We start from the raw sequence: 24,951 nt of genomic DNA, 5'->3' as shown, positions 1-24,951 counted from the left end.
TTATACTCCCCCCATTTCCTTTGATGGGGATAATTTGCGTTTATGTCCTTCATAAGTCGGTCTTCAACACATTACAGCAATCAACAGATCCGAGACAAACAAGACAAAAATTACTGTGTTCTGGGAGGTATGTGAGGATACTGGAGGCCATATGTTCCCATCCCCAAATGGTATGTAACTTATGCTTTCCATCATAAATTGCTGCTATAGAAGCCTCTTTTATCCAGCTTAGACCTAAGTAGTTCAAGTCTCTCTGCTCCCAACAGGAAGAATGAAGCCAGCATCCCTTAACTGGGAAACAGGGTGTGATCTGTGGTCAGGAAGGAGCAGCCAGGACGTGCCATACATACGGCCCACGTATCCCCTTCAAACCGCAACCGTTCATGCGGAAACAGCCTTACAGGGTACGGCCTCCTCCTGGGTCACAAAGGTGCACTGGAGAAACGCCGTGGAGCCACACCGTGCGCGGGACACCAGTGCATCTGCATTATACAGCCTCCCACCTCTGCATTTGTGCTTACTTATCTAGCTGTGCTTTGGAAAGCACCGAGAGCCGGCTTCTGCAGCATTGCTTTTTCCACTCTGCACCAAATCCCCCGTTGATGGATGGGCAGAGCTCGCCACGAGCCTAGGCGTTTTCAGCCCGGTCTCTGCATGTCTGGGTGAAGGCCAGCGCTACCCCCACACTTTCCCCAGCTCATCAGCTCACTCCTGTACTACGGCTCAGTCCAAACCTGCTTATAAGCGGAAGAACAGTTCATAACCGTTTCCATCAACATTTAATCCTTAGCATCTTCTTGCCTTGTGGAACACATCAAGCAATTTTAGGTGGGAAATCAGCAGCAAGTAGATTAACCTATGTAATACATAATTATTCCAGTTAAAATTCTTCATCTCTCACCCCCCATCCCTAGAAATCCTCTCCACCAGGTCTTTGATTGCTGTGAACCACCACCTTGCCATCCCTACGGCCTGTAAGCCAGCCATCGCTTCGATCCGCTCAGCTTGCTCCGTGCTGCCGGACCAGACCCAAGCACAATAACCGTGCGGGGTTTACCACTCCAAGGACATGGCCTCTCGTATTCCCCCACCCTGCCGAAATCCCCGTCTCCACCCTGCCAAAATCCCCATTCAGGTCCATGCGTTAGCTCATCGTCAGATTCCTGCAGCCGCCTTTCCTCTGGCCTTGGCAGACACTCTCGCCTCGGCGCATATCTGCCTGGAACAGCACCGTAAAGATTTCTCTTAATCTGTTTGCTTTCCCATGTGTAATTCCTCCTTTTGCTTTTATCTTTCCATTTTCCCTACTGCACCAACGCAAAGCCACTTCCCTGCACTCTCAAGGACCCTTCAGAGCCCCGCCATAAACAGTGGCAAAGCGTACCCCTCTCCTCCCTCAAAGATTTTGCAGCTCTTTCCTTCAATATCTCAAAAAAAACCCCTGAAAACAGCCAGGCTGTGGTGTGCCAAGGACGTTGCTTCTTCTGAAAAGCAGTTTGCTCCATTCTTCTCGGTGCTCAGTTTGCCCATGCTCTTATCGTTGTACGCTTTGACTGCCGGCACCATTGCTGTGCTCATGGGAACCCTCCTCATGGCACTAACAGAGCTGAAAAACTACAGTTTGGGATGACTGCACTAACGTAGCTGATAAACTACAGTTTAAGAAGACTCATGCATCCAAACAAATTCAAATTTCTTCCATCTTCCTTGTAAAGGAAAAATTCATCCAATGCAATTTCTTTTTATGAGGCCAGCTTTTACAGACCCTCCAGCTCTCGTTATGGAAAATAAGTGGAAACTCCTGGCAGGGAATTATAATTTTTGTTTCATTTTTTTTTTTAAATATATATGAGCAAAAGCGTATATTATGTTCTGCCTACATATACTTTGCCAACAAAATTTGCTGATGCTTGCAAAACTATAGGACAGTTGTCCAAATGCCTGCCACTTGCTACTCATAGACAGTCATGAATTGTCCCGCTTGCTGACAAGTTAATGTTGCATCATAAACTGCCCATATGAAGTTTTGTTGCTATAACACATGACTGAATTCAATATGTCAGAAAAGTGATTAATTGCCATAGAGATTTGGATCTTTAAAAATAGCAGAAATTCAAAAGCCCGATGTTCTTTATTCTGATGTTGGTAGAATTTACATCACGGTTAATAAATAACAGGCCTCCTTCAGAAATTAGGTCATTAGATTATTCTATTTGCAAACATAAAAATGCAATCAGATGGAACTGGTAATGTCTAGGATACACAGACCAGACAATGGTGACATCTCAAGTGCTTATGGGGATTATTTCAAAGAAATATTGGTCTATTTTTCAAGTGTTTGCAACTTTAGGTGCTCTGGTGTTAGGGGTAAGAACAAAAAAAAAAAAAAAAGAGGTTCTTTACAGCAACTCAGAACTTGTAGAAGATTTGTAGATTAGGATATCCCAAAACTTAGAACATGTATCTGGCCCAGGTGACACAACTCTCACTGTGTAAATCAGTGGCACCCACCAGGCCGAGCCACCTCCGAGGGGCAAATTTACACCCATGCGCTGTGCACTGCCCCGAGCTGAAGGGATCTGTATTTTTAGTATTTGAAATTGCAACTGCAAGAGGTTCTTCCAACCCCTGTCTGTGTTGTACGGTGTCATCACTATAAACATGCTCTGAACTCACCTCTTCTCCATGCATTTTGCTTGGTTTTATGTAGCTGTGATGCATAAGAACACCACAATCAAAAAAGCTAATTCCAGGCCTAAACGCATCGCATTGAACGTTCTTCTCTGGTGCTCCTCTGGCGAGCATGACTTGCAGAACCACAACACAACCTGGCCTCCCTCCACCCTCCCCTGAATAACCAAGAGTTTGCACAGTAACTTGGTTATTGCCCCATAACCAAGCGATTGCAACCTTGCCCACCCCAAACGTGATGCGCTTTTCCCAGTGCATCAAAAGCCACCCGGCCATAACACCGATGGCCTTTGCCAACGCCCAACGGTGAATCTGCGGAGGGAAAGGCTGCAATGAGACGCACATGCAAACCTAGAGAGAGGCGGGAAGGGGCCACGTTACCCTTCCCGAGCCAGTTCTGACCGTTTCCACATACCTTTGATGCACAGAGGAGCCTTCCCAGACCCAGCACCCCACCAGCAGCCTGGGAAGAGCTGCTGTTGCCAGGAGGCACGCAGAAAAATAAAAGCCAATTATAAGTGATGGCTCGGCTGACAGCGAGTACTTTTAATACAACCACCACACACGACTGCCAATACACTGGATTGAATCCCTTTCTCGTCAGCCCTTTGTATGCTGCAGGCTGCCAAGAGGAGCATGGCCCCCAGCACGACAGAGCCTGACCTCGGGACTGCTTTGCTCGGGGTGTGGGAATCGGTGCTCCAAGGCTGCAGGAAGCAGACACAAGATAAAAATCAACTGGGACATTACCAGTTTGTTAAGCTGGTACCTTCTGTCTCGGTTTCATTCCCCAAAAATCCCGGCAGCAGAGGAAGAATCAATAGTTCCCTGGTGTTAGAAGATGCTGTGGCCACTTGCAGCCTGTTCTCTTCCTTTTGCGTATAGCACACCTATTCCCAAGGGCTATGGGGAAATTCGGTGGAAATATACAACTGATTGAATGGCTTTGTCATAATATAGACCTAGGTCCACACTGGGGGAGGAGAGGGAAACCCCCTGGGGTCTGTGCGAGACCTTGTCAGACACTTGGAGGTGTTCAAGGCCAGGCTGGATGAGGCTTTGAGCAACCTGGTCTACTGGGAGGTGTCCCTGCCCAGGGGAGGGGGGTGGGAACTGGATGATCTTTAAGGTCCCTTCTAACACGAACCATTCTGTGATTCTATGATTGTCTCCTGCAAAGAGGCACAGAGCATCCCATGGGGACGGAGGGGAGCTGCGTGCAGGGCTCTCCATCCCTGCTGCTCCTGCCCTGGGGCCAGCGCTGGCTGCACAGCAGCTGTCACACGAGCCTTGATGTTAAACAATACATCCCTGGAGGTATTTATTTTAAAAGGCGGGTAGATGCGGTGCTTAGGGACACGGTTTAGTGGTGGACTTGGCAGTGCTAGGTTAGCGGTTAGACTGAATGATCTTAAAGGTCTTTTCCAACCTAGACGATTCTATGATTCTATCTGTCAGTCTGCAGCGCTGTGCCTGTGCTTTAACACTAGAAAACAGGACACAACCAGCTCCTGGGACAGAGGGCTCTCTCCTGTTTTCTCTTGAAAATGCCTCTCTGCTTCTCTATGGGCAGAGGAAGGTTGGTAAATAGACCCCGCGCTGGTACAGAAGCACAAGCCCGGCCTGTACCTGGCTTGTTTTTTTAGAAAATGCTCTCCACTGAGGCTTTTCTGTTCCCTCCAGTCTCCACACCGGGACCCCAAGCTTTGGCCAAGCCTCTGCTCCTAACACTTTTTTGTTTTTTTAAATGGACTGAGAAGTCCTTTCATAAGGTTCACGTGGGGAAAACACGTTCGTCCCAGGGTCCAGGCAGGTTTTCAGCTCAGCCCCTCGCTCACATCAGCGGCAAGCCCATCTCATGACAATGCCCAGGCCTTGAAGAACCACATACAAGCACAAAACCCCTTTTCTATGAAGCTTTTTTGCATGCATGGGGCTGCTAGGAATTAAAACAATTCTCTGACCACAGCTCTCTGGGTGATGGGACACAAACGTGAGGGATTCCCTCTGCTGACTGTGGAGAGCCTCCACCAGCCCACTGCTGATGTGGTCTTGGGAAAATGCAGCGTTCGAGACATGTTCCCCCATTATTTTCAAGTCTGGGCACCTAAGTGTGAATGCAAATATCTGTTTTTGCAAGTGCCCTGTAGTTTTTCCAACTTCCCGTGTTGAAGACAATGTTTAAAAACAGATAGAAGCATTCCTGTATCAGATTAAAGTTTCAAACCTGGGTTATTCCATATTGTAATGGCTACCCCGCCACAAGAATATTTATTTTCAACGTTTCTGCTATCCTTCTACCCAAGGACCTCAAAGCATTGCATAGTCTTAGGCACGCAGCACATCCTAGCACCATCAGATGAACATCACCTACCCATATCGATGACTGTGAGGGGAAAAAACAAGCAGAAGTGACAGTGAGAACTGGAATAAGAACTCAAAGCCACCAGTACCTCCTCTGAAGGTCTCCTCCAGGTCTAGGTACATCTCTTGTGAACAGACAGGAAAAATCGTGGCAGAAAAGCAAAACCATCCTACCCTGCCCAAACCTTACACCAACACTCCTCTGACACCCAGACTGTTTCTGGGCCTCTAACACCTCTAAGAATGCTTCCTCTTCTTGGGCCCAGTCAAATGCAGAAGCTGAACTGCCATTAAAAACAAACCACCCCACGTTCTGTGGCTTTTCCAGCCCAATGCACCAGTAAGAGAGCGCTTGGGAAACACAGGAACTGCCAAACACAGCAAGCACCGGTGCACTGCTGGAGCTCAACACCTTGTCTCCAGAAGTAGCCTCAGCTTTCAAGAGTGGTGCAACAAGGCCTGCTATGGAAGGCAGTTGCACAGTTAATGGGTTTTAGGCCATTTGTATGCTTTAAACTGTTTATTTCCATGTCTGACACAAATGGACCTCCTTCCCTTTCATCATGTTTATCCTAGGCACTAGAACTGGAAGAGGTATTACCCATAATGCAGAGGCCTCTTCTGAGCCCTCCTCAACGCCTGGTCTTAGGTCTCTTACCCAGTAATGCTGCTCCCTCCCACACCTTCCCATTTTCTCGAGTATTTTTTGAAGAGTAAGTTCTTACTGCTGATGAAGGAAGGCACAATAAAGTCCAACAATGCTTGCTTTACAACAAGGGCAACACATCCCGAGTCAACAAACAGTCCTAGGACTAACTCTGACTCTGTTGCATGGGACTGGGTAGGCAACTTCTCCATCTGATGTGTTAGATTTCCATCAGGAGTTGGGTGCTCCATGGTAGAAACAGAAGTGAGGAAGGAGGCAGCAAGGAAACACAGAAACACCTGGAAAATAAACCATTTGCTGCAAAATAATTCAGTAGAGTCACAAGTCAGCCCAGTCGAATGAGTCGTCTTTCCTGGCTGCCCAGTCACAGCCACCTCCCAGGTTGCACGAACACCAGCATGGGATGGAGATGGGTTTCCCAGAAACCCATGTACGAAGGGACTGGGTGTGGAGGTGGTGGAGAGCACTGGGTGTCCCAGGGGAGCCGCCATGCATACTGCTCCAAAAGCTGACCTTACTGTCCTCCCCGCCAAGGGGGAAGCTTTCACGGTGTGCGTGACACTTGCTAAGAAGAGCAGGGAAGATGGGGAGGGGTAGATTTAATAATTCAAGGGACTTGTCCTCCTGTAAAGATGAGCAGGGGATCACAGGAATGAGAAGTGAAGTTCAACGCAGAGGTGGAGTCCGCCTGAAAACTGGCACGACGCATCACTGGACTGAAAGTTTTCAGTTTTCACATGCTCCATTTTTCCAACCCAAAAAGATGAAATTTTCCACAGAAGCAGATGCTTTTCTTGAAAGATTTCTTTGAGTAGAAATGCCAAATTCTCCATCAGGAAACTGTTCTGATGGAAGCATTTTCAACAAGCCCCGTTCGACGTCTATTTCAGGACTGGCCTTTGCTGGCCTGAGTCAGTTCTTTAACTCATCGCGGGTTGTTTTTCCTGCCGTTACGTACTTTTAAATTGAGAGTGTCTCTGTTTCAATTGAGCTCCTGCTACTGTTTAAACGAGCCCTTGTTGTGAGTCAGGTCATGAACGCGGCAGCCCTGGCACAGCCCCTCGGCGCAGCTCAGCCCGGCGTGACCCTGACCGGAGCTGCCGGGCAGCCATTGCCTCCCAGTAGGGAATCCCCTTCCCAGCAGGAGCACGGCTGTCGGGCAGGGATCGCTCATCCCTCCACAAGCACACACTCTTTTTTACAAACTCCCTTTTGAAAAATCCAGCCATTTTAAACCAGTTTTAAGGCTTACTCCACCCATTTCCAAAGTGATGTCTCTGATGTCAGAAGAGTTTAAAAACATTGTCTGGTTCCACAGGGTCATTTCCACTCAAGTTGCCAGCGGTGAGCTGAGAATTATTTCTTTACTCTCAATTTCAACTCCATACGCTGCTGCATTCAGGTTGCATCCCCTGCTCTCCAAATGGAGGAGGAGAAGGGTGCCATGAAGCAGCAGATGCCACCAGGACAGCAGGGGACAGCGTCGGGCTCCGCACAGCATCAAACAGCCTGGGATGCTCCACCATGTCGCCAGCCCTCGCTTCAGTGTTTGGCCACCCTTCACAGGGAGGGTTTATTCCAAATACCTAATTGCATTTTCCATTGCTGCAAGGTGATTTGGGCAAGGTGGGCTGTAGGCTGGCTGGTGTCCCTGCCTTCTGCATACGGACTGGAGCCTTCACAACTATTCCGCGGGGGACAGGGTAAGATGGCTCAGCTGTAGAGAAACCTCAGGCCTCCTCTAAGAGCTGCAGCAACAGCACCTGAGTCAGTTCTACTAAGAAACACATTTCACACCTTTAGTTTCAGCCACTTTGCTGCTTTGGATGTTGACAGACATTCATTAACAGGGCAGAGTCCCATAGCACTAACCCGGACTGATAGCAAACACCTCTCCCTTGATCCTCAAGACAGAGAAGCATCTGGCATGAATTTAGCCAACGCCAAAGTGCTTCCCATTGAGAAGACCACCTGCAATTAGCAGGGCTGCATGCAGGCGTGTGGACACACACAAAACACGCTATCACAGCCACCCCCGCTCTGGCAGGTTCTGCTCTGCACCAGGGAGGTGGCGGTGGCTGCATTTTCCAGCATGTCATCCCTCTCCTGGTGCTCCTACCGGCTTCTCCCAGGCATGAGCAGAGGATTTGCGGCTTTGGGTTGCCCTCTTGTGGTGCCGCTCAAGCGAGACATTGGCTTTTCAATATTTTCCCCATCCACCTTGGAAGCACAAATCTCCACATCACGCATTCAGACCTCCTGACATCAATTCATTTTCCTTAGCTACCTTCTCGGCTGGCTTCGAAGCGGTGCACAGATAGATGGCTAAAGTCAGCTGAGCAGTACACGTTCTGCAGCTTAGAACAACGCTCTTCCACTCAATGCTGTTTTTCATAGAAACAATTAAGAAAATCTGCGTGTAAGGGGATTGGATTTCCAATAAAAACTCAAGCCAAATACTATTTAAAAGTTTGTTTTAAAAAAAACCAAATCAAAACAAACTCTGCTTTAGCCAAGAACTGAACCAGAAAGTTATTCTTGTCCTTCCACAAATAAGTCCTATGAAACACTAGATCCTTTCAAACCAGAAATGAAAGCTGTACCACAAAGAAAGATTACTTGTTTTCACTTTTATCATTTCAAGCTACAAAGACACTCCATCTTTTATTGGTCTGGCTCTTGGCTTAAATTAAAATTTGTTCTTAAATAGAAATACTGTTCTCTTCACTCAGGAGTATAAATGCACCAGGGTGGGAGATCGATAATGCCAATGGCTCTTACACTCCCCCAGATCTGTCATTTAGGCAGGGAGTTTCATTCACAGCACCACGTAGAAGTGAGTTAGAGATGTCTCTTCAGTACATGATAGACACTGGGTCCACCAAGTCTTGGGCCTCCTGAGCTAAGCTCCTCAGCTCCTAGGTGGTATACCACTGCAATCAGCACGTTGGATCAAATACGTCATCTCAAATGTATAGGTGCTTCCAGGGGCTGTTTCCTCCACACAGACTGCCCTGCTCACAGCTGCAGTCGTTCACAGCAGCACAATTGCAAAAATCCACCTCATGGGGTTGGACCAAAGAGGTATCTAATTTGGATAGAGACATTGGAGACATTACCCTGTCTCCAGCAGCGGCCAACAGCAGATGTTCAGAGAAACCATGGAAGAACAGGCACGTTTGCAGCCATCCCTCCCCTGACATAACCTCATGATGTTTTAGTACTTAAATATATGTATTTATACCTCAGAACACCCATTGAGGTAGGGCAAATCACATGGGGACTGCATCTTTAGAGCTTCCCATCCTGCACTGCTCTTGTTTGCAAGGCCTCGAAGCAAGTCCATGCATCCATCTGCAGCTCACGGAACCTCTTCCACTCTCTCTAGAAACCTATAATCACTCTGGGAACCTAATGACCCAAACAGATGAAGCAGGACATGTTTGCACTTGCACAGGCACACCACTGAGTTGAGAACCTTCAGGAAGTTCCTGCACATCCCCGAGGACATCCCACACCTGACCCCTTCATTCCTGCCCTTCACTGGCGCCATTAACGGCCAGAAGATTTTCACTCGAGCATCTGCTGTGAGCTGCCACCAACCCAACCAAGAAACACAGGACTAAAACCAACAAAGGCTGCACGTTTCAGTCAGAGTCACAATTCAGTAAAAGACACTTAAACAAACAAACCCTGCGAGGGAAGTCTCCAGGTAACTTTCCATTCCCCAAAATAACACAACCTCCAGGCAAACAAAGAGAAAACTTCTTTAATCAAATGCCAGCTCAGTACAGAGCCCAAAGGACGGGGCTGCACGGCCTGTCTTGTACAGTAGGTAAGACCAGATGATTTAATGGCTGCCTCTGGCTTTGAGATCTGCTATTAGACTTGGAATTTCAGAAAAAAACCACAATCCCTGGAAAAATCAATGGAAACGCAATTTGATGAATGGTTAAGACATAAAAGCCAATCTGTATTTTGACCAGCACATCACAAGCGCACCAAGCACTTTAAAAAGCCATCAATACTCCAACTTTCTAGCAGCCTCAGACACAAAGAGAGAAAAAGCGCATTTAAACGGCCGAGTTGCATGGGGGCCAGGAGAGCTCTGCTGCCATCTCCAGTGCACGGGGTAAAAGCACACAGAGAAAGCCTATGCCGCATCTGCCTGTGTGTTTTGTGAGCCAGAGAAACCCCCTGGCAGTTTGCTAAGGGAGAAGATCAGTTCACAGGTGACTTCCTTAAAATGATCTCCCCAAACAGCATCTCCTGCTGTTACTGCTGGGGGCTCTGGTCCAACGGCCATGGGGCATTTTTTGCTCCCCAGATTGGGGCACTGTCCTCTCCAATCACGCAAGAAGGGAGGTAACAGGGCTGAAGAGGTGCATGTGATGTGCCATAACAAACTGGCTGGTGGCAGGCAGCAACCTACGGAGAGGTACAGAGAGATCCACCCAGCAGCTCCTCTCTTGCCCACGCAGCACTGAGATCCCAGCAGGACGACACAGGTGGCCCTTTTCTGAGCTTCACCCATGAATCAACCAAACAAGACACCACGAGCAATCACACACGTGTTTAAACTGGAGCTTCATTCTCCAAACCTCACTGAGCACATTAATGGAGCTTCGACTTGCTCCAGCATCACCCAGGCTCGGGAGTCTCTTTTGGCTATGAAAGGAGGAGGCAATGGGCCTCTTAACACCCTTGGTTATTACCCACTGAGATGTCAGCCAGAACTGGGAACAAACAGAAAGCCAACCAATATTAATTGGTTCCTTGCACCCCCTGCCAGGGACGTGGCAGCTTTCAGGAGCCGCTGCCACCCCCAGGCTGAGCTGATGCCACACCATGGGAAGGCAGCTGCTGTAGGGACACATTTCTCCCAGCTCCCAGGTGACCAGGGATCTTCCTGAGACTTACACCCACTGCACATTAAAAGCCTCACTAGGCAAGCAGCAAACTGAAGTTCTACAAGGCAAAACAAAACAAAACAAAAGCCCATGAAGTAGGTATCTCTGCTGGGGACCAGCCAGCTCCGGGAAGTGGTGGCATGAGCTCCACGTGGACTGCTCCCAGCTCCCCCCGGACTGCTCCCAGCTCCCCCCATGTGCCACCCTCCAACGGGAGGGCTGGGACCCGACCAGCTCAGCCCACCCATCGTGATCCCTTATTACACTCCAAAATCTTCAGTTCCTCCTCATCCACGTTCAGCAATGATGCTCGGTGCCACTGGGGCAAGACCCAGCTGCAAGAGCTGCCCAGGGCCCGGCCACTCTAATTCCTGCCTTCGCTCTTAGCCCGGAGAGAGGCTTGAGGCCAAGTTCTTATTACTGCAGATCATTAGCCGGAGGGGAAGAGAGCCTCCCCTTATCGCTTTCCCATGTCGATGCTGAAGAAGCTGCATCACTCTGCTCCCAGCAGGAAGATTTCCCGGTTTGGACTGAGGTAAGCAGCCTCGCCTCAACCTCAACCCAAGAGCATTCACCCTTTCTGCATTCACACGACACTTCTCATTGCTATTTCAGACACTGAGGACATCCCTCAAGACCCAAGCAACTGCTGTCCTCAGAGGACAGCCAAACAGCTTGAAAAAGCAAGAGCTGGGCACGTTTCACTGGTGTACGTTTTCAGGACTGACATAGTTAAACCAGAGCCAAAGGCCCATCTGGAAGGTGATTTCTGTTAAACAGGAGCCGTGTCAGCTGCTGCCTGGGACCCCGACCATTCCCTCCATCCTCCTCCACCCACAACCAGGCCAGGAGCTGCGGGGGTTTAAAATAACTGGTGGAAAACGATTGCTCAGCCCCCATCACGGGGCAGCGCCGCAGCCGTCAGTGCCAGCATGGTGGGTCAAGGGGAAAAGGAAGTTTAGGAATGCCTCAAATTTGCATCTTCATTACCAACTTGCTGTCAGTTAAACTTAATGTCTGACAGCTCATTCAACAGGAAGGATTTTTATTAAAAAAAAGCTAACTAGGGAAGCTTTGCATGTTAATGAGTGCAGAGGTACAGGTAACAGAGGCACCATCGCTGCCATTAATGGCACCAGCAACCACCGACCTGGACTCAGAGGCGTAAAACAGGGACGGGGGGAAGCAGGCTCCCCACAACCCCATAGCAAACCCCTCAGCCGGGGCAGGGGAGGGGGGGCTCCAACCAGCTGGTGCCCCTCTGCCCCTTCCCCACCCAGGACCACTTAGTCCCAGTTCCTGGTCACCCCCCTGCTTTCCAGCAGTGCCCACACTGGCACCGGTGTACGCCTCCCCAGTCTCACCCCAGTCAGGGCACCCCCATACTGGTTTACACAACAAAAAAAACCACCACCCCCCTCCCAGCTTACCGCAGTCACTCCCGCAGCCAGCCCCTCTGCAGGGCGGTGATGGCAGGAGCGGAGCCCACCTCCCCGGGACACCTCTCTCTCTCTCTGTGGCTACTCAGAAACAGGCGTCAAAACCCACCTCCAGCTGCTCTCAGCTGGTGCCAATTCACCTCAATCACCACACACAGCTCCGGTTCTACCCTGAAGACCCCCCCACTCCTCCCTCTCCTACAGCAGCTAGGGGTGGGGGGGGGTGGGGGCTCTGATGATCCCTTGGGAAATTTGACCCTCACCGGAGGATTCGGGATGCCCACGACAGAGACTTTGATCCCATTTCTGACTGCTCTTGTCCACCCAAGGGCACTGTGTCATCCCCTCATCCCGGTACCATCTGTTCTCCCTTTTGGCTCCCAAAACGCCTCTTTTTCCCTCCCCCCGGGTATTCCCCATGGCTGCACCTTCTGCTGCTTCGGGCACAGCGGCTTCGCAGCACCCACCTCAGACCCCGCGCAGGCTACAGCACCCTCCACGGGCTCTGCAGGAACCGCTTAGCCCCTGGCTGCATCCTGTGAATAATCTACTGTCTAATTAGTAATTAATTATTTGCACATCTCTAACGCTTCCTTTCCAGGCTAGCAGAGCATTTTACAAGCATAAAGGAACCAAAACTCCTTGCTCCCAAGGAGGACAACACACCCATGGATGCCAAACACGGCTCTGCTGCTGGGAAGCCGCAGTTTTGGGGCCTGAGCCCCACCCTTGGGTGTGCACCACCTGCATCCCGGAGCTACAGAGAAGTCTCCTACAGCTCCTCACAGCCGGGTCCATCTGAGAACGAGCCACATGCAGCCACATCTAGTAGAAAACAGCAGTGACCCCTCTCTCCCCCATTCCCCCCCTGCCCCAAATTGATGTAAGCTTCATGTCCTTCCTGATCCAGGACTTCAGTATTGAGCAACGCCATTTAGCAGTCTAAATACCATGGAGACTAAAATACTAATATTTCTATTATCTAAATCTAATATCTAACTAATATCTAAAAATACCGATTTTCTCATATGCCAGTGAAGACATCAGTGTGTCGGGAGTCCGACCCCCCCGACCCGCGGCAGAAGCCCCTCTGCTCTCCCAGCTACCAGGGCTGCCAAGGGAAGAAACAGGACCCCCCCGACACCAGCAATCGCCAGCCACAAGGATGGCATCCTAGCTGCAAAGAGCTGCTCCTCTGCAGCGCTGCACTCCCTCAGCCCTCGCAAATAAGAGGGGGAAAAAAAGTATATTGCTTTGCCAGATGACTACCCATCATAAGCGAGCTGTCAGAAAAACAAAGCTCTCCCTGCTTTTCCCCCTGTGGGATTGAAACGTGTCTGGGTTTCCACTTTGATAACGCCAGGAACCTCACCCGTGAGTGGAGGAGCAGCAGTAACTTTGCAGGAGCTGGAGCCACAGGCCCCTCACAATCACTCCGTCTGCGCTTCGTACCCCCTCCTTTTATCTCTCTCTAAGTCAACAAAGCTTTTCCCAGCAAATCCAAGTCCAACACCCAGCAGGCAGACAGTTACATGATACTATGTGGGGGGCCCAGCACAGAGATTCCTCCTGGGCCAGCTGGCCCCCAGGACCACCACCACCTTCTACTGGGCACTTAGGGTGGGCAGGAGCCAGGGACCACCCTCCAGAAGTCCATAAGATGCCACTGTTGGGAACCTGCTCCAGAAAGGCTGTTTCTGATTTTACACAGAGCTTAAACCCCCCCAGGAACACTCTTGGGCTTCAGGCAGCAAAACACAGCTAGCCCAGGTGGATTCCCAGAGCATCCAGGGCTATCTCCACCCCAGCCCACCAGGCAATGGGAGAAAACACTCAGGACCAGCCCGTTGTTATGTTGGTGGTTACCTCCTAAGCAGCCTGTGCTCAGTGATGCCACCAAAGGAGGTGTGTTATCACATCCCCCCAGGCCTTCCCTCCCCCCATCAGCCCCTACACAACTTCTTCCCCAAACACAACCATTTCAGCCCAACTGCATGGCCCTACCTGGCAGCAGGGACAGCGAGGACATCCTTTACCTGGCACACACCTCAGAGAGGAGACCAGCTTATGCTCGTGGCTGAGTTATCTCCCTGCCTCCTGGAGCCTCCCACCCCAGCCAGCACAGCCCCTTCCCATCACACAGACCATGTTCCAGCTGGGGCCGGCCCCACTCATCAGCCTCTCTGCCGGGTCTCCGTTACCACCTTGCATCCACTGATTTGCTGCAGCTGATGCAGGAGCTTCACCCCCAGTAAAGAAGCTTCCACAAATGACCAGAGCTTGTGCTGTTCTTAGCAGAGTCACAGGTTTTAATCCAATGCTGTTGTTCTTCTACTGCTATTTTTGAAGGGAACCAAGCAGGAACTAGCCAGAGATAGTGGATCCTAAAGCAGGACCTCTTCATACATGTACACAAAAGGAGAGTGGGACAGGAAACACCACCGCTGCTCCCTGCCCCATTAGAAACCATCACCTCCAGCAGAGACCCTAATGGGCCCAACATACCTGCCAGTCCCTCTTCTTCCAACCTTTTTTTGCGTCTTTATGGGCCAGGCTGACGCAAGAGGCATCATCCGAAGCTCCCTGTCCTGAGATTCCCCTTTTTCTCTGGTTTCTGGCCTCAGCCCACCTTGCCCACATCAAGCAGATGGTGCCCCAGGCCTCGTGCTGGAAGTGCTGTTGGCCCAAATGAAGCGTAACGTGCTGAGTTGTCCCTAACAAAGGGGTCCTCTGTTTGGCTTTCCCATGAGGGTTATTATAGCCGGCGTTTATTTTGGACTGGGGCCAAAACATGCATTAGTGTTCCTCATCCCGTGGATTTCTGTGTGCGGCTCGAATGAGCGTAGGGGGCTTACAGATGCCATGCCCAGCTGGAGGAAAGTTTTTCAGGAGTTTGAAGTTGTCTTCCTACACACGCACTGCTCAGAGAAACGGGCCCCGGGCGTCCCGGCGTGCTGGAGAAGGTGAGGACCAGCCTCATACATGCCCATCCTTGCCCAGTTTGCTGTGGGGCAGGCTGAAGGATCTGCCCCGTGGTCCCAGCTGTGCCACTGGGTTGTGCAATAGGTCATTTTGGTTTCTCATATTGGGAAAATGATACTGAATTCCCATCATAGGTTTTTCAGGATGTAATGGTGAAAGCGACAGGTTCCCACTGTGCTGGGAGGAGGGATCTGCCATGGTTGAAGAGCTGCTTCTGCTCCCAACCCACGGAGCTGCGGAGAAACGTGTCTCTCCACACCAGGTGCTGCGTGTGCTGTCTCTCACCCTGTACATCGCTCCGAGGAAGGGGTTACCTCTTCCCCGCAAACCTCTCCAGCTCACCTCCCGACCGAGCTCAGGAGAAGCCCTTAAATTGCATTTTGTAGCCTCAAAAGCGCCACCAGCGGGGTGCTGGATGGCAGCAATGGGGGATGAGATGAGCCCCAGGGGGGATGCTCGGATGCCCGCTGCCGCCGCAGGGGCCGCCGCCTGCTACCCCGCGGTAGCAGTTTGCTCGACGTGTTTTCGGCACGTCCTCCGCTGAATTGTAAACGTCAAAGCAGGCTGCATCTGCTCTCTGTGCCGTGCTGTAATTAGGAAACAATATTATTAAAGCCAATTCCCATCTCCGCTTTCTTTTCATCTCCCCTCCTTCTTGTTGTTCCTCTATTCTCTTCCCTTCGCAGCCTGTGGCCTTTGGACTGAACGCTGATGAGCCGTTGTTTGGTCTAATCTGCCGCGCTTGTTAGCGGGGTTGTTAACGTAGTTTCGAACCACCTGCTCTGTGTTGGCTTCCCCCGAGTCCCTGCCTCAAAGCCGGCTCAGCTCCTCCCCGTCAGAGCCCGTTGCTGCAGAGGCACTGGGGTTACTGCGCATCGCTCCTTCCCAATCCAGATGCTCGTGGCCGCATGTTTCGCCGCCCGCCATGAAACCGTGCTCTGCCCAAATTCACACACTTCGCTGCGAGGGGCCAGCACAGCCCTGCAGGGTTTCCGTGCTGCCGTGATTTTTCGGGGTAAATCACTGAGTGTAGGCATTACATATAGCTTTTTACCCATCCAGAGACCCTTCCCCACAATTATTTGTTTCCAACAGGAGTGTGGCCAGGGTTGGCAGCGAACTCTGCGGTCTCTGCTGGGCCGCCCGCTCCCACCCGCAACATCCAGCTGCCACGCCAGCTGCTCCCAGCTTTGCAGGGCAAGGATTTTACCTTCAATCCATGCGTCTTGCAGACAAATTTCAAATCTAAAGTGTAGGCACAACACCCACAAATGCAACTCCCTCTGTCGAATGAGTGGGAGGAAGCAGATGGGGGCTGCGGAGGAGCGGGGCTGCGGGAAGGGACAGGGAGAGTCGGGTGGCCCATGAGTGGAGGTGCCCATGGAGCTGAGATCTTGTGGAGTTACTGGACCAGGGAAATGGTCTCTCTCTGCAAGACAAAGCATGGCTCGCACCTCTTTAATAAGCGCTTTGAGCCTAATGGGTGACAGCAAGGCTGCAGGAGCTGAGCGCTATTTATACACGGCACTCCAGAGCGTGCCAAGATGCCATTTCAACCCAAGTTCAAAGGTGCAGCCACGTTGCACGGGCTCTGCGGGATAACAGCAACACCCCAAGCTCTACGTGGCCCCCCCAAGCTCCCACGAGGGCCTGGGGGTGGAAATGTGCTGCTGGAGAAGCAGCTGGAGAGGATCTCCCACCTGTGTGAAGGAGCACATCTGGGGAACGGCAAGAGCACCGTTCCCCACAAGACGACGGCCAGACGCGCGGGTGGCTCACAGCGGCTCCGTCCCGGGGACTGAGCAGAGCTCGCTTTTCGCAGCAGAGGATTTAGGTGGTGTTTGGAAGGTCTCTCTCACTTTCGCATCATTTTAATATAGGAGTCAGTAGAAGGAAAGATCTAGAAACTGAGGTTACTTTCAAAGGGCAAGTTAGTAGTAACTAACAAATAACAAAGAAAGAATTTTCAGAATTTCAAATAAGAATAACAAAAAGGCATTGGAGACATTTGTACAGTTTTCCTACCTAATTTTCTCCTTTTGTTGAGCACCGTGTTTTCGGCTGGATGGAAGCACTGTCTCCACGTACTCCATCAGCTCCTGGAGCAGGGTGCTGGGAGAGGAGTTTGCTGGGAGCTGCAGACAGCAATTTGCCGAGCACAATGCCGGCTTTGAACCTAGTAACTTGCAGACAATAATACTCTTTTACATGCTAATAGATAGTGTTGTTCTTCAAATGCCTGACATTTATAGCAATATAATATCTCTAGTGAACAGCGCGCCAGGAATAGGCACAACTTCCCAAGGCAAGTGCTGGGGAAGCAGAGGGATGGGACAGGAATTAATATACAAGATTTGTGACTGAATTTCGCTTCACGTTTCCTCCAATTGCTGCTGTTTCCTTCCTATATTTCAAAACTGATGACTGCCCTGAAAGGTAATTCACAAAAAAAAAAAAAACCCAACAAAAAACCCCAACCCGACCCGGTGTAAATATAGCAACAAACGGAGATGGGCTGTAAATCAGCATCGTCCACCTGGAAGCTTTGCTGGCTGGCATCCAAACGAAAAACCAGGGACAGGCCTGAATAGCCCTGCCTCATGTCAGGGGGAGGCAGCAGGCAGGAATGACTGCCTGGAGAAGATGTTTGCTTGAGACGGATGAATTATTAATAAGCTTATTGTTATTTATTTTTGTTCTTAAACAGCTTGTCTCACTGCACGCGTTAAAATGGATTTCAGTCTTCCCTGATTACGCCTAACAAATATTTGTGTCCAGATGGGAAGCGAGGAGATGTTTCTCTCGGGGACGGTACCTAAATCCCCAATGAGACGCAGGGAGGGGAATCCGTGCATGTGGGGTGGTAGGTACGGATCGGAAATCTGCATTTCTCTTTGCATCCCTAGTTCAACACTGCTAGTTCGCTTGAGTCAAGCGTCTTCCCAACGGCCAGACAACCCATAAAGCTGTTGGAAAACCTTCTAGGAGAAGACGCACAGCAGCTCTAAAGGGGAAGCCACAAAGTGGGATGCACGTGGAGGGAGGAGGCAGAGGGCCGAGCTGGCATTTGACCCAAAAATCCAGGTGACTCCTGGGAGATCGGGTCCCGCCACGCATCCAAACAACCTCTCAACGACATTCCCGACAGAGAGGAGGGCTTGAAGAATAGCAAGCCTCACATTTTTGGTGCTAGTTCTTGGCTGAGACGGGAGCAGAAATGTTGCCATGATGTCTGCTGAATAAATACGCACTACTGCTGCTCTCGCTTGTCTTTTCATTTTTGGAGGAGATGCAGATGGCCCTTTAAATACTTGCAAGGCCTGCAACTTTTCCAGAGTGGCTTTTTTCTTCCCTTTTTCCAAGCTACTTGGCTCCCCACAGTAATTAATATTATCTAATGGGGTGAAAAGCAAAGCAAAGCCTTCATATTTGAGATTATTCACACAAACAAAAATGTAAACAGCTGTCTGAGAGAGAAGGAAGAAATGGGCTCTGAGACAGGACCCTGCAGGGACGAGCTGCCTGGAGCCCGAACAGAAGCCCGTGACGGGATATTTGGTGCCCGCTGGGTAGAGCCGAGTGGGAGAGATGCCGCGCAGCCATGTGCTCCTCAGACAGGGAGGCCACCAGCAGCTCCAGGGGACTCTGTCCAGGGGGTTTTCTTCCCTGGAGAACCTCAGTTCCCATAAAACCCATTCGTCTCCAATGCTGCTGTGCCGAGACTCATGGCCGTGCTCATCTGAAGGGCCCAGTCTAGCTGAAAGTCCTCAAGGACAAGGAGAAAAATATCCCCCCCATCAACTGCAGCCACTTAGTTTCAGATCTGTTCGTAAATAATGGAGAACAGGATCATAAAGCTGGGTGATTTCAGAAAAGATGAAAAGAATAACGCAGGGGCAGACCATTAGCGCGGCTGCGCGGTGGCAGGTGGCTCTGGTCAAAGACAGCCCTGAGAGAGGCCCCAGCAGAAGTGTCCCTGCTTGCAGGGAACAGCTCTGCAATGAACTGGGCTGCAAGCTGATGCATTGTAGCGTTTCGGAGGAGGCATTAGCTTTTAAACCAGGCAGATAACCTCAGGAGGAGTTAATGAAGCATTTCCCTTTGAGTTCCCCTGCCTTTCCCCCTTGGCTTGCCCTTTGGGGACAGTAACCCTCTCCTGCCGCTCTGTGTTTTTCGTCCTGACTTTGCTCAGATCTTGAAACGAGGCGTTTCCTCCTCTGGTGTTCATAAAGATCCAGTCTTTTTTTTTTTTTTTTTCCTTTTTTTCTGAGAGGTTTAACAACAAAAGTTTCTGCTTCTGGGGATGAGGAAAAAACTGTGGAGCCGTGTGGCTGGTGCCTGTCACCCGCAGGGGGAGGGAGCAGCTGGGGGAGGCAGAGGAGGAGAAGGTAACCATGGGGAGAACGCTCCAAAAGAGGCGGGAACAGCATGGGATCCCGTCTGTAGCAGAGGAAAATATATGAGGGAGTGCTGCAAACGCCGACTGCTAACGGGGGAGGTTGGTTTTGCTCAGAAACATGTGGCGAGGCTGTGGCTCCGGGTGAATCGATGAATGCTGCAAGGGGCTTGAAGGAGGCTGTTGTTGCAGAAAGGAGGGATTTCTCTTTGGCGCTCTGTGTTTGAGAAGGATGCTGCTGTTCTTTGGGCAATGGACGTCGGAGCTTGTGGCCCACCGGGGAGCCTCGGACCCAGGGGAATGGCAGAGCCCTGTGTTTGTGTTCAGCAGAAAGACAAAGCCCCGGTTTTAAAAAGGGAAAGCCCCGCTTTCCTTCTTCCCTTTGGGATGGCTCAACCACCCCCAACTCGACGGCTCGAGTCCCTCAACCACTTGAACATAATAATGAAATAACTCCAAACAAGTCTTACACTCAGGGTGTTCAGTAACAAGTGCCCTGTACAAGCCGGGGCTGTTCTTGCTTTGGACACGGCTGAAAGACGCGGGGAAGGGCTGAGACAGGAGGTGCTGCGCACTCCTCGGCGTGGCAGAAAAACAGAGCGGCAGCAAATTATCAGATACCGTCTTGTTTTCACGGCTCTTATGGCCAAAGTGGATCACCAGACACACGAGATGCCTTTCTGCTCCCCTTCCTCGGCCGTAGGCAGGCTCCACCGGGCTGGCAGCTAAGCTAGATTTAAAATCATATGCCTGTGTATATTCCTGTGTACTTCCTGTGCCTATGCTGGGATGGGATCCTTTTCTGCATTTTTCCTTGCAAGCCCTAATTATGTGGATCCACAAAGTAAATAATAACAGTGGAAAAATGTTGGGAGTGCCAGCCACGCAATTTTCACTGCGTAAACATGTGGAGTTTTGCTACCTGTCCATGAAGCCGAGATTCTCAGCACCGTGGGACTGCTCTTCTCGTTAGTGACCCTGATGAGCGTTTTGATTGGAAAAGGGGCTGAGCCTAGCCCCCCGGGCAGATTCACAGCACCCATTCAATCTTTGGAAATAGCACCCCCTTCTCACCCCTCCAGCCCGGCTCACCATGTGGTTGGGCGTCCAGATAAACGACTTCCTGAAGACACAGGGGCAATCTGGGACAGCGTCAGGAAGAATCCACGTTTTAGGAGATTTTGCTTCAAGCACAAGGTACTGGACATGTTTCATAGCAATGAGTCACTTCTGAGCCAGGATCTCCTCTCCAGGTGAGCAGCTGATGATGACCCTTGATGACCCATCCAAGACCTCGGAGCTTCATAAGCTCTGAAGAATAACTCATGTGGCCTGTGTTGGTTCTCATAACAAGGGTGAATTTCATCAAATCTCAGTCTCCTCAGGATAAACTCTTGGTAGGAGCCAGAGGATTTCAACGCAGCGCTCTGTTGGCTGTGTTCATACACCACCTCTGTGTCTGCTGTGGACAGCCCGGTTGGGTATCTGAGATCTGGTGAGGACTTTTCTTCCAGCCAGGAGAGACACTGGAAAGTTTCAACATTATCTGCGAGAGTTAGGCTGGAAAAAATATTTTGTACTTGGTCAAACAGATTTTAATAATTGAAAACATTTTTGTTTACGTGGTGATTTATTTAATAGTCTAAAATTAGATATTAAAAATTGTTTCAAAATGGAAAAACTCAAGATAACTCATTCCAAAAGTTTGGGAAGAGGATGTTGTGGCTTGGTAGGAGCAATGTGTTTCTTTCTGTCCCTAACAAGATGTTTCTGTGAAATGGCTGTGAGCTTTTGATGTTTTCATTTTGACACGCTTGCGTTGTCCAACAGCACAAAGACTGTTTAAGTGGTTTTCCCAAGCACCTGCACTTATTCAAACCAGAGCTGCATTTCTGCTGCTTGCAGGCGGTGCAGGCGAGATGCCGTGGGCACCATCACCATGGATATTCCTTGCACAGGCACGATGAGAAGTTGTGCATCGTAGGGAATGCACTTTATATAACTTCCCGGCTGAGGGAATATTTCCCAACTTGATATTAGAGTTACCCAGCAAACCTCTTGGCTGCGCAGAAACACCCAGGTAGTACAAAAGCCGAGGAGGGGAAGCTCAGATCCAGCTTCGAGAGGGCAGTGAGCCGAGCTGCAGCCGAAATATGGGTCTGATCCACAAAACCACTCCGGTCCTCCAGTAGCCATCAGGCTAGGGCCTCCAGTTTGCTGCCCAGCACCCGTACGGCAGTCTGCAAGTGAATTCCAAGCTGCAATGCTGATGTTTGCAGGATTCATGCAGGTCAAGCTCATGGAGAGTGCGGGTGAGGAAGGCTTGCGGGACTACAGGCTTAATTTTCTGCCGTCTTGCCCATCATGCAGTCGCTCACAAGGCTTTGGGGTGCTGGGTGCTGCCAGTGCCGGGTGATACGTGGGACCCTGCACATGCTGGTGGGTTCTCCTGGCGTGTCCGTGGGGTCTCCATCTCTCTGCCTTCAACTCTAGCTCTGCAATGCCGCCCTACAGGGCCATCCTTCCCCACACCGCTCATACTTGTGGTGTGAGTAATCTGCCCTGGCGCATCCCTCATGGTTCACGGAGCCTCTTGGACCAACCAGAACAGGGTCAGGAATCACTGCTGCCTTCACAGCCCCAGCTGGATCGCTGCCGGTTGGGTTCAGGCCCAAAGTGAGCCAGGATTTGGCTTGTCATCTCCCTGGAGCACAGCAGCAGTGTGGTGGATACAGAACTAGCAAATGAGTTTGAAAGGAAAAAAAAGAGCTGATTAACCCTCTTCTAGCATAGCCTGTGTGGCTGAGAGCGTGACGGGGCGTCACGACTTTCTCTCTAGGGCAATGCCTATGCCAACTGCTGTATTTTCTCTGCAACAAATGATGCTGTATAACAAGCTCTAATGCTGAAACTAAATTTACACATGAAAAAGCCCAAAGCTATTTAGCTGGATTCCCCTGAATCCATGTCCGTGTCGCTTTGCCAATGTCCCTGGCATGGTGGCTGCTGTCCCGCACCGTCCAGGCTGCTCCAGAGCTCACCCCAGGGACGCAGCGGGGCCAGTCTCACCTGCAGGCACCGGAGATTTCATGGGAACAGATGTTAGGGAAATGCTACCACTGCCAGATTTGACAAATAAATCCTCAGGACCTCCTCATAAGGCTGGAAAGTCTCCCACCCCCGCTTTATTGAAGATGAGGGAACGCAGCCCAGAGAAGCGTTGCTGATCTAGAGGATGGCTTCTCCTTCAGAGCCCAGTGTTGGGTTTTCTGAACGAAGGGGGAGGAGAACTGAGCTGAACCAGCTCACTTCGTGCCTGGTGAAACACCTGGAGAAGCTCTCCTGGCTGTTTGTGGGCCTCGGGCATGCAGCCAACAAATCTGCAGCCTTTGAATTCAACACCCCCCTCTGCCCCCAAAGTCAACAGGAGCTTTGTTCGTTTCTGGACAGCTGAATTTCCACTACATAAATCCAGCCCCCCTTCTACCCTTGTGTGAGGCACCATCACTACTGTTATTCCGCTAAATCAGAGCAAAATGGTTATTTTTTATTTCCCTTTTCATGAAACTGCGGGTCCGGCCTGGCCACCTGCATGGTTAATCATAGACCTGAGCCTGCAGGTGGGAAGCACGTTGGGTTCCCAGGACAACATGTTTTCTCTGGCGGCCACACCACTTTCACTTTTCTCCTCACACCTTTAGTATATATTGCTTTGAGGTGATGGACACAACAAGGAAATATGTTGCCAAGGCAATGGAAGGGAAATACAGGCCCCAAATTATAGATTTCATCTCGAGCAGGAGCTGGAGGGGATGGGGGGGAGTCAAAAGCATGAGTTACTCTTGAATTCAGCAAGAGCTGCATGAGGCTGGTGTGGAGGTTTGAGTACTCCACACCACCAACTCTGGCAATAATTATTCATTGTGTAGGGATACCGTTTCTCTTCTGCGTCACTGGAGGGTTTTCATGGACAGCCACATGCAGTCCCGGTGGGATGGTCTGCACAGCATCCCTTCTGCCCCGTGCATCGGCTGAGCTGTTCGGTGGGGTTACACCAGCACTGGGAAGATGGGTGATGTCCGGAACACGCCTGCCCACGGCTACGCTGCCTTTGACTTCTGAACCTGGCCCCTATAGAAACCAGGAGTGGGAATGCGAGGTGACCCCTCATCCTTGCAACCGTGCTGAGCCAGACCCCCTGGTGGGATTTCGGGGGGTTCTGTGCTTTGCATGGGGCTCAGGACTGGGGTGAGACGTGTCCCTACAGCCCAGGGCCATGCTCCCCTGCGTACCTCCTTGCCCACCAGACACCTTCTCCTAGACCAGGGATGCAGTTCCCACCCCTTGAGCCCTCGGTAGGAGCCAGGCACCATTGGCCAAGTCGTGCCACACAAACAGGACTGTCCCTCTGTCCGGGAAGTGCTGTCACATCGTCCTCAGAGCCCCAGTCCCCCCAGTACAGCAGTGCTTTAGATGAGAGCGGATTCGCTGCAGGGCGGGAGGCAGATGTTGCCCAGCTGTGTGCGCTGCGTGGAGCAACACTGACATGCAGCGGTGGGCCGCTGCCATCTCCCCCTGCGCCCCCCAGCCCTCCCCATGGTATCCACATTGCCGGGGGGGGGGGGGATGCAGGCCAGACCTCGCAGCGCTTGCTGAGAATTCAGCTATTCCCCAGTGAAAAAACCTCCTGGCTCGTAATCTTTCCTCCCACAAAAGCAGTGTTTGCCACAGAGAAATCGCCTGCTGGTTAAAGAGGAGGGAATTGGTAGCGGCTCTCCAGCAGGAAGCACTTTTTTTTTCCAGCATGTTGTTTGGATTTCTTTCAAATTGACCCACAGGACTGCCTGTAAGTGATCGTGCTGCTTGCAGCCCAGAGGATGCCGATGGACAGTTGTTCCCAGATGGAAAAGTGTGTGTGTACGCTACGCCTGCAATGCTGAACTGGGAAAGGAAAAGAAAGGGAGAAGAAGAGTTTGTGATATTTCAGTTCCCAGAAGCTTTGCTGGCAGCTGCATTGCTCAGAAGAGCTTGGCCACATCGGGTGCCCACGCCGAAAATGTCACCCTTTTATCAGTGCGGATCCGTTTCGAAACCTGGCTGGGGAAATGGCATGAGCTTGGGGCTACGCTGGCTGCCACCGTGCCCCCCAGTGCTCCCACCATGCTCAGCACGCATCCAAGGTAATGCCAGCTCATGGAGTACCTGGATGCGACCCAGGTGAGGCCAGCTGGCTCAGTCTCTCAGGGTTTTCAGACTTCAGCCCAGCCGTGGATGGATTTCTGCCACCCTTGAGCACCAAAAGCAGCACGAGAGCCCAGGAGGGGCGATGGCAGGGAACGGGAGAAAGGGGACAACAGGCAAATTGTAATGTCTAATGCAAAAAATCTCCCGTTCCCCAAGTTATAGGTCAGTATCCAGCATTTAGCGAACCATGCATTTACAGTAAAAGACCAAAAGATGCGATTATAAGTGTGAAATGGGAGCAGTTCAGTGAGGAACACC

The sequence above is a fragment of the Larus michahellis genome, chromosome 15 (assembly GCF_964199755.1).
Source record: "Larus michahellis chromosome 15, bLarMic1.1, whole genome shotgun sequence".
In the NCBI taxonomy this organism is placed as follows: Eukaryota; Metazoa; Chordata; class Aves; order Charadriiformes; family Laridae; genus Larus; species Larus michahellis.
This window is presented reverse-complemented; position numbering follows the sequence as displayed.